The sequence below is a fragment of the Balaenoptera ricei genome, chromosome 7 (genome assembly GCF_028023285.1).
Source record: "Balaenoptera ricei isolate mBalRic1 chromosome 7, mBalRic1.hap2, whole genome shotgun sequence".
Classification (NCBI taxonomy): Eukaryota; Metazoa; Chordata; class Mammalia; order Artiodactyla; family Balaenopteridae; genus Balaenoptera; species Balaenoptera ricei.
The window spans coordinates 62851966-62867295 of record NC_082645.1 but is presented as its reverse complement, the minus strand read 5'-3'; the positions used below and the strand labels follow the sequence as shown (position 1 = coordinate 62867295).

The 15330-nt window shown below is 41.2% G+C and overlaps 1 long non-coding RNA gene and 2 pseudogenes across 2 annotated transcripts in view; 2 read left to right on the top strand and 1 right to left on the bottom strand.

Moving 5' to 3' along the window:
* Nucleotides 1-15330, bottom strand: part of LOC132369028 (uncharacterized) — a 130221-nt gene that overhangs the window by 114688 nt on the left and 203 nt on the right. The window lies entirely within an intron of this gene.
* On the top strand, nt 5529-12576 carry LOC132368388 (NADH-ubiquinone oxidoreductase chain 5-like; annotated as a pseudogene).
* LOC132368556 (cytochrome b-like) lies at nt 13530-14682 on the top strand (annotated as a pseudogene).

The following is a 15330-nucleotide window of genomic DNA, read 5'->3' as shown; positions in this document are numbered from 1 at the left end:
TTATGCTAAGTGAAATAAGCCAGATGCAAAAGGACAAATAATATATGATGGCACTTAAATGAGATACCTAGAGTAGTCAAATTCATAGAGACAGAAAGTAGAATATGGTTACCAGAGGCTAGGGGGAGGGGCAAGTTATTGCTTCATGGGGTACAGAATTTCAGTTTGGGATGATGAAAAAGCTCTGGAAATAGAGAGTGGTGACGGTTGGACAACCTTGTGAACATACTCATGCTGCTGAACTGTATACTAAAAGATGGTTAAAATGATTAATTTTATGCTATGTGTATTTTACCACAATAAGAAGCATTGTTTTTTAAAATCACAAACTGCTCCTTTCTTATCCTTGAAAATAGGCCCTGAGTGAGGGTTGGGTGAAAGTGAGGCCCAGATAGAGAAACTGGTTTCCTCTTGGGGGAGATGAATCCTATCCTTCAGGGGCCTGGCTCCCTCCTCCAACCAGGCCCCAACATATCTTCCCTCAGGAAGTCACTCGGAAAGGGAGAGCAGAGAAATTGTCCCACTTTACATTTAAAACCACTTTGGGGCAAGTGGCCCACCCACCAGCCAGGGAGCCCACATGAGCAGAGTGAGGAGGGGTCTCCTGTCTCTTCCCAGCCCTGGATACCTCTTTCCCAAGCCTTTCTCGTCCTTCTATCAGCTGGGAAAGGCCCTGTTAAGGTACTTTGCAAGAGTATACGTTTTAGCCAGAAAAATAAACCTCTTCAACAATCTTTATTTTTTGAACATCAACTGAACGTAGTGTTTCTAAGTCTGTGTTTCCATTCACCTTTCTATAGCCCTTTGCTATATATCACTTATCACTTTGTTTTCTTGTATACCTGTCTGATGTCAACTCCTAGCTTGGAATCTTCCCAAAAGGCAAAGATTGCATTTTATTTCTGTTTATATTCTCAGGTATTAGTCAGGTAGGCGCTCAAAAAAAAAAAAAAAAGTACTGAATAAATGACAAAAGAAGCAAATGGGTGGTGAGTCAAGCAAATTAAATTGTGTTTAGATCCTCCTGTTCTCTCATTGACATCCTACCTTGGTGTCATTGGTCCAAACAAATGCCTACGGCTTCAGCTGTGTCATCTGAATGTCTCATATGCCATGTTCGTTAACATGATCACTATAAGGCTTTCAACCTGAGACTATGCATAATTCTAGGAAAAGCAGGTCAGGGAGCACTTCTTACACATCCAGGATGCCTACTCCCACTGTGACTCACATGCACAAATCTCCCCTTTTTATAAAGACCCCCCTAAAGGCCTTTGCCTCCCCTACCACTGGCTGCTCTTTTTGATTTTCCTTATCCCACATATGGGGCCTGATGACCTCCTGTGATGTCTGCTTCACTACTTACTCTATAGATGTAAATCATCTGTCCTCAACAAGACTGTCCCTACCTGAAGAAAGCAGCTGGGTTCCTGCTACCCATATTTCCTGTGGGACCTTGGGCAAGCTACGTAACCCTTCTGAGTCTCAGTGTAAGAAACGTGGAGAGTGATGTCCTCCAGGACGCTGGGGAAGGTGCCGATGACACTCCGCAGGTGCTCCTTAAACAATACCCTCCAGAGCAAAGATTATGTCTTAAACTGCTTTATATCCTCCACCGAGCCCAGGAGAAGGTTGAGTACCTATTATGTGTCCATAAATATTTGTTGAATTGAATTTTTCTCCATTACATTTTTGTAATTGAGATATAATTCACATACCATAAAATTCACTATTTGAAAGTATACAATTCAGTGGTTTTTAGTATATGAGGCTATGCAGCAATCACCACTATATAATTCCAGAACATTTTCATCACTCCATCTCCATTACATTTTTTAAAGCTTTATTTGGCTTTTAATGAACAACGTACACTTTGACTACTTCTCAGTCAATATAATTATTCTATTTTATAATCACTAATAGTATTTACTGTATGTCAGACACTGTTCTGCACATTTTATGAAGAATAAACCCTATGTGGGAAGTTTCATATCAGCATCGGCATCATCCCATGTTACTGAATAAGAAACTGAGACATGGAAAGGACAGGAATCTTACTCAAGAACACACAGCTAGAAGCAGCTGAGCTGTAATTTGAACTCAAGATGCCTGAGTCCATGCTCCTCACCACCCCTGCTACCTCTTGACTGGAGCGTTAAGATTTAACAACCAATCAACCAGAAATAAGCAAACACATAACCCTTAAGCATTAAGAGCCCATTTTCTTCCTCCTTTATTTATTTATCAGTCACCCTTGGCTGTGATTCTTTTCTAAACGTGAATGAAGAGCCCACCACTGGCCCTGGGCTAGGCTTTGTAAGTGACACAAAAATCAAGAAGCCCTGGTCCTTGCCCTTCAAGAGTGAAGAGCATGGAACAACAGTACAGGTAGAAGGTGATGTACAAACATGGGCATTCAGACATGGGAGAGTGTGGCCGTTGGTGATGGCAGAAATCTGGGACTTACAGTTCCAAAAAGAATCATAAATAATGAAATAGTTCTGGGAAGACGAGAGGGATTGTTTTCTTTCTTTAAGATGAAATTCAGATTTCTTTACATAGGTTGAATTTGGTCATGAATTGGGCAAATGTTCTTTCACTTTAAACTCTTTCTATTATTTCATTCGCAGGTGACTAAAAACACATTGCTCTCCGTTTACCTTAATAATGCTACCTCCCGCATTTAAATTTTCTATACACTGTCATTTATAGGGGCTGTTTTTAGATAACAGTACACACTTTGACAGAAACAATGTCACTGAAAAATAGTATGTAGATTTGATTTGGGGAATTCAAGTGTTTTCTTTAAATGTACAGTACTAGGAAGCTTGCTGTTGGAAAAATTCTGTAAAGAATCTGTTAGTAAACCAAGAAATCCTTTGAAATCATATACACAATTACTTGCTAATTTCCCCCCTAAACTCTGATTACTATAAATATCAGGTGTTCTTATTCAAGACACACCTGAATTTTGGCTACTACGTAATCTACACTTTGTAGCTCTTTGCAAAAGAAATTACACATCCTAAGTTCAAAGGTCTGGACTCAACTAACATCTCTCCTAGACTTTGATCCTCATGAAACCTTGGGCACGTAGAAGTGACTGTTATCTCAGATTTGTTGCCCACATATGAGGTCCTACAGCATTTTTATAAGCAAAGCTCCCATTACTGGGAAACCCTGGATTATTTAGGGCTCTGAAGAACAGTCCGCCTGGTCTAAGGTATTTGTTTATAAAACATTTTTTTATATATTTTAAAATATTTTTTAATATATTTTTTCCTACTAATCATGTAACAGGAGAAATTCTTTTTAGAAAATAATGCACCATCGATAATAATTTTATTGTATTGTGATAGGAAATTTGGGGTTGGTGGGCTATTTGGGGGGAGGGTAGTTAAGTGGCACAATATATTACACTGTAATTTGAGAAAAAATGGGCAAACCTAGAGAAATACTACTATTTTAGTTAAGTAAGCTGGGCAGCAGCTCCCTCTTGTGCTGAACAGTAAGTACTGCAGCCACTGAATTGAAATGTGAGAAAGCATCCCTTGGTATATACACATAAAACTTGCTTAAACTAAGAGCTTTCCCCAAATGCTCTAAGCCCAAGAAAAACATAGTGTTTAGTAACTCTTTATTTTAACTAGCACATATATCACCAGTAATACTTATTTAATTAATCCTTCAAACATTTATTGAGCACTTACTGGGTACAGGGATCTAGGGACACTCGGGTGATTACACAGTTGCAGCTCCCACATTGCTCACATAGTTTGGTCCATCTAGATGTCACCTTTCTCATAATGCTTTTGCTGGTCCCCTGTCAACTGTGACCTCCGCCTCCTCTGAACTGTTTCCCTTTTCCCCACCACCCCCCTGAGACTGAGTCATCTCATGCCTTTCCCCCACTGTCCTCCCTTTACCACAGTTGGTCATTTTCTTATCACCCTACTGGGTTGTAACCTCTTGGAAGGCAGAGGCCACATCTGATCCACTCCTAGTTTTCCCACAGCCCCTCATTCCATGTTTGTTCAGTTAGGATTCAAATGTATATTTGTTCAATTTAACAACATTAGAAAGCAACAGGGCTAATTAAAAGCAGATTCCGGTGGAGAATGTATTTCAGCGGCTTTGTACACATAACTCTCAAAAATGGAGCAGGTAGCGTTTTGTTGCTGTCAAAATGCATGTTGAATTTCTCATCAATTTCTGTGGTATAATAAGGACACCAGTGGAAGTTTAGATTTATTCTACCCTAGGATCCATGATGTCAGAAAGAGTCTGCTCCGTCACCTGCCTGCCTGTCATGAAAGGACGCTGCAGTGCAGAGGTGTGCCTGTGAGTGCCACGTCGGGTACCTGAATGTGAATGCGTGCTCTGGCCCAGACACCTGGGGCGCCAAGGTTCTAACTCAGTGCTTCCCGGACTTCTGGATTTCAAGTGTAAGCGTAAAATATTTCAAAGAAATTGTTTTCAGGGACTGACATGAGTCTGCTAACATCTTATATTGCTAACTATGAACAGTGTTTAAATCATCATTTATTATGACCTTCATTTTATGGGAAAAAAAAGAACTTTTAACACCAAAAATTAGGAAGGGCATAATCTCAGAATAAAGAAGTTTTTTTTTCTGTTGAATACATTTAACTCTAGTTCTGGACCGCACATGTGAATCCAAACATGGGAGAGAGAAAGCGGAGGGCAGACGCCAGGGCACACACCTGACACCCATCTTCCGCCCACGTTTCTCCTAACTGGCTTCATAGTTTCTTTTCATTGGATAATCCTCTCGTTCAGGTTTGCCTTGTTGTGTGTGAGAAGGAGCAAGAAGTCACGTCCCTGGGGAACAGGAGCTAAAGTGGAAACCAGCTGATGCTGAAACCCGAGTGAGGGGATTGTCAAATGAAAAACTCTGAATCCGATAGAGGAGAAAGGCGGGCGGAAGGTGGGAGCCAGGTGATGGCCTTCGGTGCCACCCTCCACTTTCTCTCCAATTTCTTGGTCCCACTGTGTGGTTTGGTTGGCTGGGTTTTAGGGGAGCATGCGGACGGCTTTGTGTGGGTTATGGGGAGGAAGGGGAAAGAGAGAAGGAACTGACCCCACTTGCTGGGAGCTAACTTCTCTCCTGACCATGAGGTAAACAGCCGAGTAAGAGCCTGCAGCTGTCTTGTGCTCTGCTTTCTAGAAAGGCTTTTCAAATAGCCTCTTCTACTGCATCATCTCCATACAACCAAGCCGTCTGATCTCAGGAAGGGACCAGTGGTGGAATTCTCTCCCTCCCACTCCAGGACTCAGATTAGAAAGGGGAAAGGCTCTCAGTTGCTCCTCTCACACCCAGAAAAAGGGGATACCTCTGTGTGTGTGTGTTTGTGTGTGTACAGGGGCTTAACCCAGACTGAATGTCTGTGGGCAGTAGTGAGAAAGAAACCTATAGCTTGCATCCCTCGTATCACTCCTTAAATTGCCTTAAATATACCACCCCCTCCCAAAGAGGGGGAGCCCATCAGTGAAGGGCCAAGGGGCCGATGGCCCACCGAGGCAACGCCCCAGCCAAGAGGCCAGTCTTCCCAGGGCCCTTCTGCAAAAATGACAGCCTCGGTGCTCACATTAGTCCTGGCTCTGCAGAGTCCAGGGGGAGCCCCGCCACCAACAAGCAGGTGTCCCCCTGAGTCAGACAGGACCACTGCGGAGCCCTGGCCTTGGCGGTGGACACCTCTTCCCAGACCCACTCCTGCCCGCAGCACAGCCCCAGGATTGATTCTCACGTGCGCCTGCAGCACTCAGTGTGTAGGTGACCATGGTTCATCTCCCTCCTTCTCTTACCGTCTTTTCTCACACCAGCAGGAGAGAGAAAGCTCTCAGATCACCTTTGAGGTAAAAAAGAGAGCAAACGAAGAAAAAGCCCTGCTAATCTTCTCCTCTGAACATTTTGGGTAAATAACTTAACATACCGAAAATGTCAGGGTTGAGATAGACAACACCTAAAACTTTACACCAGTTACCAGTAACCATCCTCCTGCCTTCAGAGCATTGGAAGTACAACTCATCGCCTCACTCTGAGCTTTCCAAACTCCTCTTTATCTTTCCCCAAAAGGGCTCATTCTGTCCTTAATCTCTTAAAGCTCCATGCCCTGAAAGGGTCTGAGGTTGTCTCCATTTGTTCCTCAGGAGATCTTAGTCATCTTCCCTCCAGTTTCCCTGGACCTTCCATCACCTTCCACCATTCCCCTCACCCTCATTTGGTTTCTCTTCCCCCTTCTCCTAAAGCCAGCTCTAAAGTAACCCGTGACTACTGGGAGAAAAGAACCAATACAACAGTTTGTTCCTAAGAGGCAATCCCTCTTCATGGCATTGGCTGTAAAAGAGTTTTACTTTTATAACTTAAGTCCCTGTGACCTGAGGCTCTTAAACAAGAGTTGCCAGATAAGGTACAGTATAACCAGTTAAATTTGAATTTCAGATAAACAACAACTAATTTTTTATTATAAGTACGTTCCAGGCAATATTTCAGACCCTGTGTTATGATGTGATTTCTTTCATGTCATGATTCCTACTCATCTGGTGTGAAACTCATAGGATTTAAGCTGTGTTAAGTAATTCAAGATGGAATTGCAGTGGCCAACACGAACTTCCATATTAGTTGTTTTGGAACATCCGGTATAGGACTGTGGTGTCTTCGTGTGATAAATTAAGTGTTACTTTAGATAAGGAAATTGTTTGGTAATGTCCTCGGAAAAACTTCACTGGAACAGGAGGAGCAACTGATAGAGACAAGACCCCCTGGGGCGCAGCCTTATTCGCTTCTGGCAGACTCCTTAACATGGGACCACTGAGTCCACTGACTTGAAGGCTCTTCGCTGGAGAACCCAGCTCCACATTGCTGAGAGCTGATCCAGGGACACCGGAGGCCCTGTCAGAGCAGAGGGTGACTTTCTATTCACGCTTGTCGCAAGACCTGTTGCTGGACCAGAGACCACTGCCTGTGTTAGACGCCTCCTTCCCAAACTTCTCCTGGGAGTGATTTATTACCCACCCTCTTTTCCTCCCTACTTTGACTAACCTGTGTTTCATGCTAATTGTGTGCAATAATCCCAGTGATTCATGAATTGAATCTTGGCTACATTTACTTTATCTCTAACCCCGTAATTCTCACCTTACTGCTGGGCCCTGTGACACAACCTTTCTTTGCTAATCTGGCAATCCTGTCTTAAGTAGATGTAACGATAGAAGTGACCTACCACTCACTGAGCACCTAGCATGTGCCCTTTAATTAAGGAGACCACATGCGCCACTTTGTCAGGGACAGTGCCACTAGGCGGGCTCCTGTGGAATTACTAATAACACCCCGTTCACGCTCTCAAGTGTTTCACTTTGGATCCTTATAAAGTATGTTCCATTTTCATTCCCATGACAATGCTACACAAGGACGTTTTATTACCTTCATTTTGCAGACAAGTCAATTGATTTTCAGGAGAAAGAAATAATTAGCCTAACGTCATGCAGGAAGCGAGGAAGTAGCAGTGCCAGGATTCTGGCCCAGCCTGCCTGCCCACTCAAGGCCCTTCTCTGGGCAGATGCTGCCCCTCTTGGGAGGGAGGCCGTGGAGCTGGTGAAGAAGTCCCAACTTCCACAGGGCTTACTCCCTTAGTCCCTTCTGGACTTGGAATCAAAACTGTGCCCACCTACAGAAGATCTAAATAGACGTTTCTCCAAAGAAGACATACAGGTGGCCAACAGGCACATGAAAAGGTGCTCAACATTGCTAATTATTAGAGAAATGCAAATCAAAACCACAATGAGGCATCACTTCACACTAGTCAGAATGGCCATCATCAAAAAGACCACAAATAATAAATGCTGGAGAGGGTGTGGAGAAAAGGGAACCCTCCTACACTGTTGGTGGGAATGTAAATTGATACAGCCACTATGGAGAACAGTATGAAGGTTCTTTAAACTAAAAATAGAGCTACCATATTATCCAGCAATCCCACTCCTCAGCATATATTAGAAAAAAACTCTAATTTGGAAAGATACATGCACCCCAATGTTCATAGCAGCATTATTTACAATAACCAAGACACGGAAGCAACCTAAGTGTCCATCGACAGATGAATGGATAAAGAAGATGTGGTATGTGTATATATATATATATATCTATCTATATATCTATATCTATATATATATATGAAACCCCTTTTACAATCTCAGACAGGGTCTATGGGTAAACTTTTTTCATAGCCACAGGCTTCCATGGATTACATGTAATTATTGGATCCACCTTTCTTATTGTTTCCTACGCCAACTAAAATTCCACTTCACATCCAACCACTTCGGCTTTGAAGATGCTGCTTGATACTGACATTTTGTAGATGTAGTATGACTATTTCTTTATGTATCTATTTATCTATGAGGCTCATAGTTCTTTTAGTATTAATTAGTACAACTGACTTCCAATCAGTTCGTTTCAGTACACCCCGAAAAAGAACAATAAACCTAATATTGACCCTATTAACAAACACAATACTAGCCTCGCTACTCGTACTTATTGCCTTCTGACTTCCTCAACTAAACATCTACGCAGAAAAAACAAGCCCCTACGAATGTGGGTTTGACCCTATAGGATCCGCCCGCCTACCCTTTTCTATAAAATTCTTCCTAGTAGCAATCACCTTCCTTCTCTTCGACCTAGAAATTGCCCTCCTACTACCCCTCCCCTGAGCAACCCAAACAAACAACCTAGAAACAATACTTATCGTAGCCCTGTTTATAATTTCACTACTAGCAACCAGCCTGGCCTATGAGTGAACTCAAAAGGGCTTGAAGTGGACTGAACATGGTATTTAGTTTAAAATAAAACAAGTGATTTCGACTCATTAGATTGTGATTAAACTCATAACTCCCAAGTGTCTCTAGTACATATAAACATTATAATAACCTTCACCATATCCCTTATAGGTTTACTAATATACCGATCCCATCTAATATCCTCACTACTTTGCTTACAAGGTATAATATTATCATTGTTTATCCTAGCAGCCCTAACAATCTTAAACTCACACTTCACCTTAGCCAGCATAATACCAATCATCCTACTGGTATTCGCAGCTTGCGAAGCAGCTCTTGGATTAGCCTTATTAGTAATAATATCGAATACATATGGGACTGATTATGTACAAAACCTCAACCTTCTCCAATGCTAAAATTTATCATCCCCACAATCATACTAATACCCCTGACCTGACTATCAAAAAACAACATGATCTGAATCAACTCCACAACCCACAGCCTATTAATTAGCTTCACAAGCCTACTTCTTCTTAATCAGTTCAACAATAGCCTCAGCTACTCATTAACATTCTTCTCGACTCCCTTTCCACACCACTACTAATCCTAACAGTATGACTCCTCCCCCTAATATTAATGGCTAGCCAATCCCACCTACTCAAAGAACCACTAATCCGAAAAAAAACTTTACCTCACAATACTAATCATGTTACAAACACTTCTAACCATAACATTTACTGCCACAGAACTAATCCTATTTTACATTATATTTGAAGCCACACTAATCCCCACCCTTATTCTCATTACCCGCTGAGGTAACCAAACAGAACGACTTAATGCAGGACTCTACTTTCTATTCTATACACTAACTGGATCACTTCCGTTATTAGTGGCATTAACATATTTACAAAACATTATAGACTCCTTAAATTTCCTATTACTCCAATATTAAACCCAACCACTACCCACCTCCTGGTCCAATGTCTTTCTGTGATTAGCCTGCATGATAGCATTTATAGTAAAAATGACCCTCTACAGCCTCCACCTTTGACTACCCAAAGCACACGTAGAAGCCCCTATCGCAGGCTCCATAGTCCTTGCAGCCATACTGCTAAAGCTCGGGGGTTACGGCATGCTGCGAATCACATCAATATTTAACCCTCTAACAAAATATATAGCATACTCTTTCCTTATGCTTTCCTTATGAGGAATAATCATAACTAGCTCTATCTGCCTACGTCAAACAGACCTAAAATCACTCATCGCCTACTCCTCAGTCAGCCACATAGCACTCATTATCGCAGCTATCCTTATTCAGACCCCTTGAAGTTATATAGGGGCTACCACCCTAATAATTGCTCTTGGCCTCACATCATCTATGTTATTTTGCCTAGCAAGCTCAAATTACGAGCGAATTCATAGTCGAATCATAATCTTGGCCAGAGGCCTACAAATTCTTCTCCCACTAATAGCCACTTGATGACTACTAGCAAGCCTAACAAACCTCGCCCTACCCCCTACCATTAACCTAATCGGAGAATTGTTCGTAGTCATGTCAACTTTCTCATGATCAAATCTCACTATTATCCTAATAGGAACCAATATTGTAATTACAACCCTGTACTCCATGTATATACTAATCATAACACAACGCGGCAAACATACACACCGTGTCAACAACATTATACCCTCCTTCACACGAGAAAATGCTCTTATAACCCTACATATCTTTCCACTTCTACTCCTATCACTAAACCCCAAGATCATCTTGGTCCCCTGTACTGTAGATATAGTTTAAAAAAAACACTAGATTGTGAATCTAGCAACAGAAGACTAAGACTTCTTATTTACCAAAAAAGTATTGCAAGAACTGCTAATTCATGTCCCCATACCTAATAGTATGGCTTTTTCAAACTTTTAAAGGATAGTAGTTATCTATTGGTCTTAGGAGCCAAAGAATTGGTGCAACTCCAAATAAAAGTAATAAACCTATTCTCTTCTTTTGCCCTAATTACATTACTAATACTAATTATTCCAATCATGATAACTAGCACAAACTTCTACAAAATTAACAAATACCCGTCATATGTAAAAAATACTGTCTCCTGTGCTTTCATTACTAGTCTAATCCCAACAATAATATTCCTTCACACAGGCCAAGAAATATTCATCTCAAACTGACACTGAATTACCATCCAAACCCTCAAACTAATACTTAGCTTCAAAATAGACTATTTCTCAATCATATTCATACCAGTAGCATTGTTCATCACATGATCCATTACAGAATTCTCAATATGATAACATACACTCCGACCCTTGTATCAACCAATTCTTCAAATATTTACTCCTCTTCCTTATCACTATACTAATCTTTGTTACAGCCAACAACCTCTTCCAACTTTTTATTGGATGAGGAGTAGGAATCATATCTTTCCTGCTTATCGGATGACGGCACGGGCGAGCAGATGCAAACACAGCTGCTCTTCAAGCAATTTTATATAACCGCATGGGAGATGTTGGATTCATCATATCAATGGCATGATTTTTATCTAACACAAATGCATGAGACCTACAACAAATTTTCATGCTCAGCCAAAACTCTTTAAACTTACCCCTCACAGGACTCGTACTAGCTGCAGCTGGAAAATCAGCCCAATTTGGACTTCACCCCTCACTCCCTTCAGCAATAGAAGGTCCTACCCCAGTCTCGGCCCTACTCCACTCAGGCACAATGGTTGTAGCAGGAGTTTTCCTACTTATCCGATTTTACCCTTTAATAGAAAACTACAAACTCATTCAAACAATAATGCTCTGCCTAGGAGCCCTTACCACCTTGTTTACAGCTATCTGCGCCCTCACCCAAAACGATATTAAAAAAATTATTGCCTTCTCTACCTCCAGCCAACTAGGTTTAATTATAGTAACGATTGGCCTCAACCAACCTCATCTAGCATTTTTACACATTTGCACACACACTTTCTTTAAAGCCATATTGTTCCTATGCTCTGGGTCTATCATTCACAACCTAGACAGCGAGCAGCACATTCGAAAAGTAGGAGGGTTATTCAAGACCTTACCCTTCCCTGCAACAGCCCTTATCATTGGATGCCTAGCACTAACAGGAATACCTTTTCTCACCGGATTTTACTCTAAAGACCTAATTATCGAAACTGCCGCTACGTCTTGTACCAACTCCTGAGCCCTCTTAATAACTCTAACCGTTACCTCCCTCACGGCCATCTATAGCACTTGCATTATCTTCTTTGCACTACTAGGACAGCCCCGCTTCTCTCCTTCATAGACAACCCCCTCTTAATCAACTCCATCAAGAGCCTATTTATCGGAAGTATTTTTGCTGGCTTCCTCATCTCCAACACCATTCCTCCAACAACCATCCCCCTAATAACCATACCCCTACATTTAAAATTGACAGCCCTTGTAGTAACAACCTTGGGCTTTGTACTAGCATTCAAAATCAACCTTAACACACAAAACTTAAAATATATATACCCGTCAGACTCCTCCAAGTTCTCCACTCTCTTAGGATACTTCCCCACCATCATACACCACCTACCTCCCCATCTAAATCTATTAATAAGCCAAAAATTAGCAACCTCCTTACTAAACTTAATCTGACTAGAAACCATCCTACCAAAGACTACAGCTTTCATTCAACTAAAATCTTCCACATTAGTCTCAAATCAAAAAGGTCTTATCAAGCTCTACTTTTTATCATTCCTCATTACTATCACCCTCAGCATACTCCTATTTAATTACCCCGAGTAATCTCCATAATAACCACAACACCAATAAATAATGACCAACCCGTAACAATCACCAACCAAGTATCATAACTATATAATGCTGCAATTCCCATAGCCTCTTCACTAAAAAACCCAGAATCACCAGTAACATAAATAACTCAATCTCCCAGCCCATTAAACTCAAACACAATCTCCACATCCTCATCCTTCAAAATATAAAGTACCATTAAAAACTCTACTACCGGGCTTCCCTGGTGGCGCAGTGGTTGAGAATCTGCCTGCCAATGCAGGGGTCACGGGTTCGAGCCCTGGTCTGGGAAGATCCCACATGCCGCGGAGCAACTAGGCCCGTGAGCCACAACTACTGAGCCTGCGCGTCTGGAGCCTGTGCCCCGCAACAAGAGAGGCCGCGACAGGGAGAGGCCCGCGCACCGCGATGAAGAGTGGCCCCCACTTGCCACAACTAGAGAAAGCCCTCGCACAGAAATGAAGACCCAACACAGCCATAAATAAATAAATAAATAAATAAAAGAGTAACTGTAGTGCCATGTACACACACAAAAAAGCTTATTTATAAAAAAAAAAAAAAAAAAAAAAAAACAAAACTCTACTACCAACCCTAAAAGAAATGCTCCCAGTACAACCTTATTAGAAACCCAAACCTCAGGGCACTGTTCGGTGGCCATAGCCATTGTATAATCAAACACAAACCAATATTCCCCCTAAATAAATCAGAAACACCATTAAACCTAGAAATGAAGCACCAAAATTTAACACAATCCCACACCCAACACTACCACCAACAATCAACCCTAGACCGCCATAAATAGAAGGTTCTGAAGAAACCCCACAAAACTAATCACAAAAATAATGCTTAAAATAAATACAATATATGTCATCATTATTCTCACATGGACTTCAACCATGACCAATGACATGAAAAATCATTGTTGCCATTCAACTACAAGAACACCAATGACCAACACCTGAAAAACCCACCTACTCATAAAAATTCTCAACAACACATTCATTGACCTCCCCACCCCATCAAATATCTCCTCATGATGAAACTTTGGCTCCTTACTAGGCATCTGCCTAATCCTACAAGTCCTGACAGGCCTATTCTTGGCAATACACTACACACCAGACACAACAACTGCCTTCTCATCAGTAACACATATTTGCCGAGACGTCAACTACAGCTGAATCATCCTGTACATACACGCAAATGGAGCTTCCGTGTTTTTTATTTGCTTTTATGCCCACGTAGGATGCGGCCTATATATGGATCCTACGCCTTTCAGGAAACATGAAACATTGGAATTATCCTGCTACTTATAGTCATAGCCACCGCATTCATAGGCTACGTCTTACCCTGAGGACAAACATCATTTTGAGGTGCAACTGTTATCACAAACCTACTTTCAGCAATCCCATATATTGGCACCACCCTTGTCGAATGAATCTGAGGTGGTTTTTCTGTAGATAAAGCAACGCTAACACGATTCTCTGCCTTCTACTTCATTCTCCCTTTCATCATCACAGCACTAGCGGCCGTTCACCTATTATTCCTCCATGAAACAGGATCCAACAACCCCACAGGAATTCCATCCGATCCAGACAAAATCCCATTCCACCCCTATTATACAATTAAATATATACATTTACAAAATACATTTTGGGCACTTTACTATTAATCTTAGCCTCACTAATACTAGTGCTATTCTCACCCGACCTGTTAGGAGATCCCGACAACTACACCCCTGCAAACCCACTCAGCATGCCACCACGCATCAAACCAGAATGATACTTTCTATTTGCATATGCAATTCTACGATCAATCCCCAACAAACTAGGAGGAGTCTTAGCCCTGCTGCTCTCAATCCTAATCCTGGCATTCATTCCAATACTCCATACATCTAAACAACGAAGCATAATATTTCAGCCCTTCAGTCAATTCTCGTTCTGAGTATTAGTGGCAGACTTACTGACACTAACATGAATCGGAGGACAGCCTGTGGAGTACCCATATATGGCTGTTGGACAGTTTGCATCTATCCTATACTTTCTTTTAATTCTAGTATTAATACCAATAATTAGTCTCATTGAAAACAAGCTCCTGAAATGAAGAGTCTTTGTAGTATAACGCACTACCCCAGTCCTGTAAACCGGAAAATGGAGAACAGCACATCTCCCCAAGACTCAAGGAAGAAGTACTACGCTTCACTGCCAGCACCCAAGGCTGAAATTCTATATAAACTATTCCCTGAAAAAAGATATAAGACATTCACAAAACTACAGTGCTATGTCAGTACTAAAAATAATTCATTTTACTACATACATGCTATGTACACCGTGCATGTCTGTGTATATATATATATATATATATATATATATATACACACACACACACACACAATGCAATATTACTCAGCCATAAAAAAGAATGAAATAATGCCATTTGCGGCAACCCTGATGGACCTAAAGATTATCATACTAAGTGAAGTCAGAAAGAGAAAGACAAATATCATATGATATCGTTTATATGTGAAATCTAAAAAAAATGATACAGATGAACTTATTTACAAAACAAATAGACTCACAGACATAGAAAACAAACATGTATTACCAAAGGGGAAAAAGGGGGGAGGGATAAATTAGGAGTTAGGGATTAACAGATACACACTACTATATGTAAAATGGATAAACAACAAGGATTTACTGTATAGCACAGGAAACTATTTTCAATATCTTGTAAAAACCTATAATGGAAAAG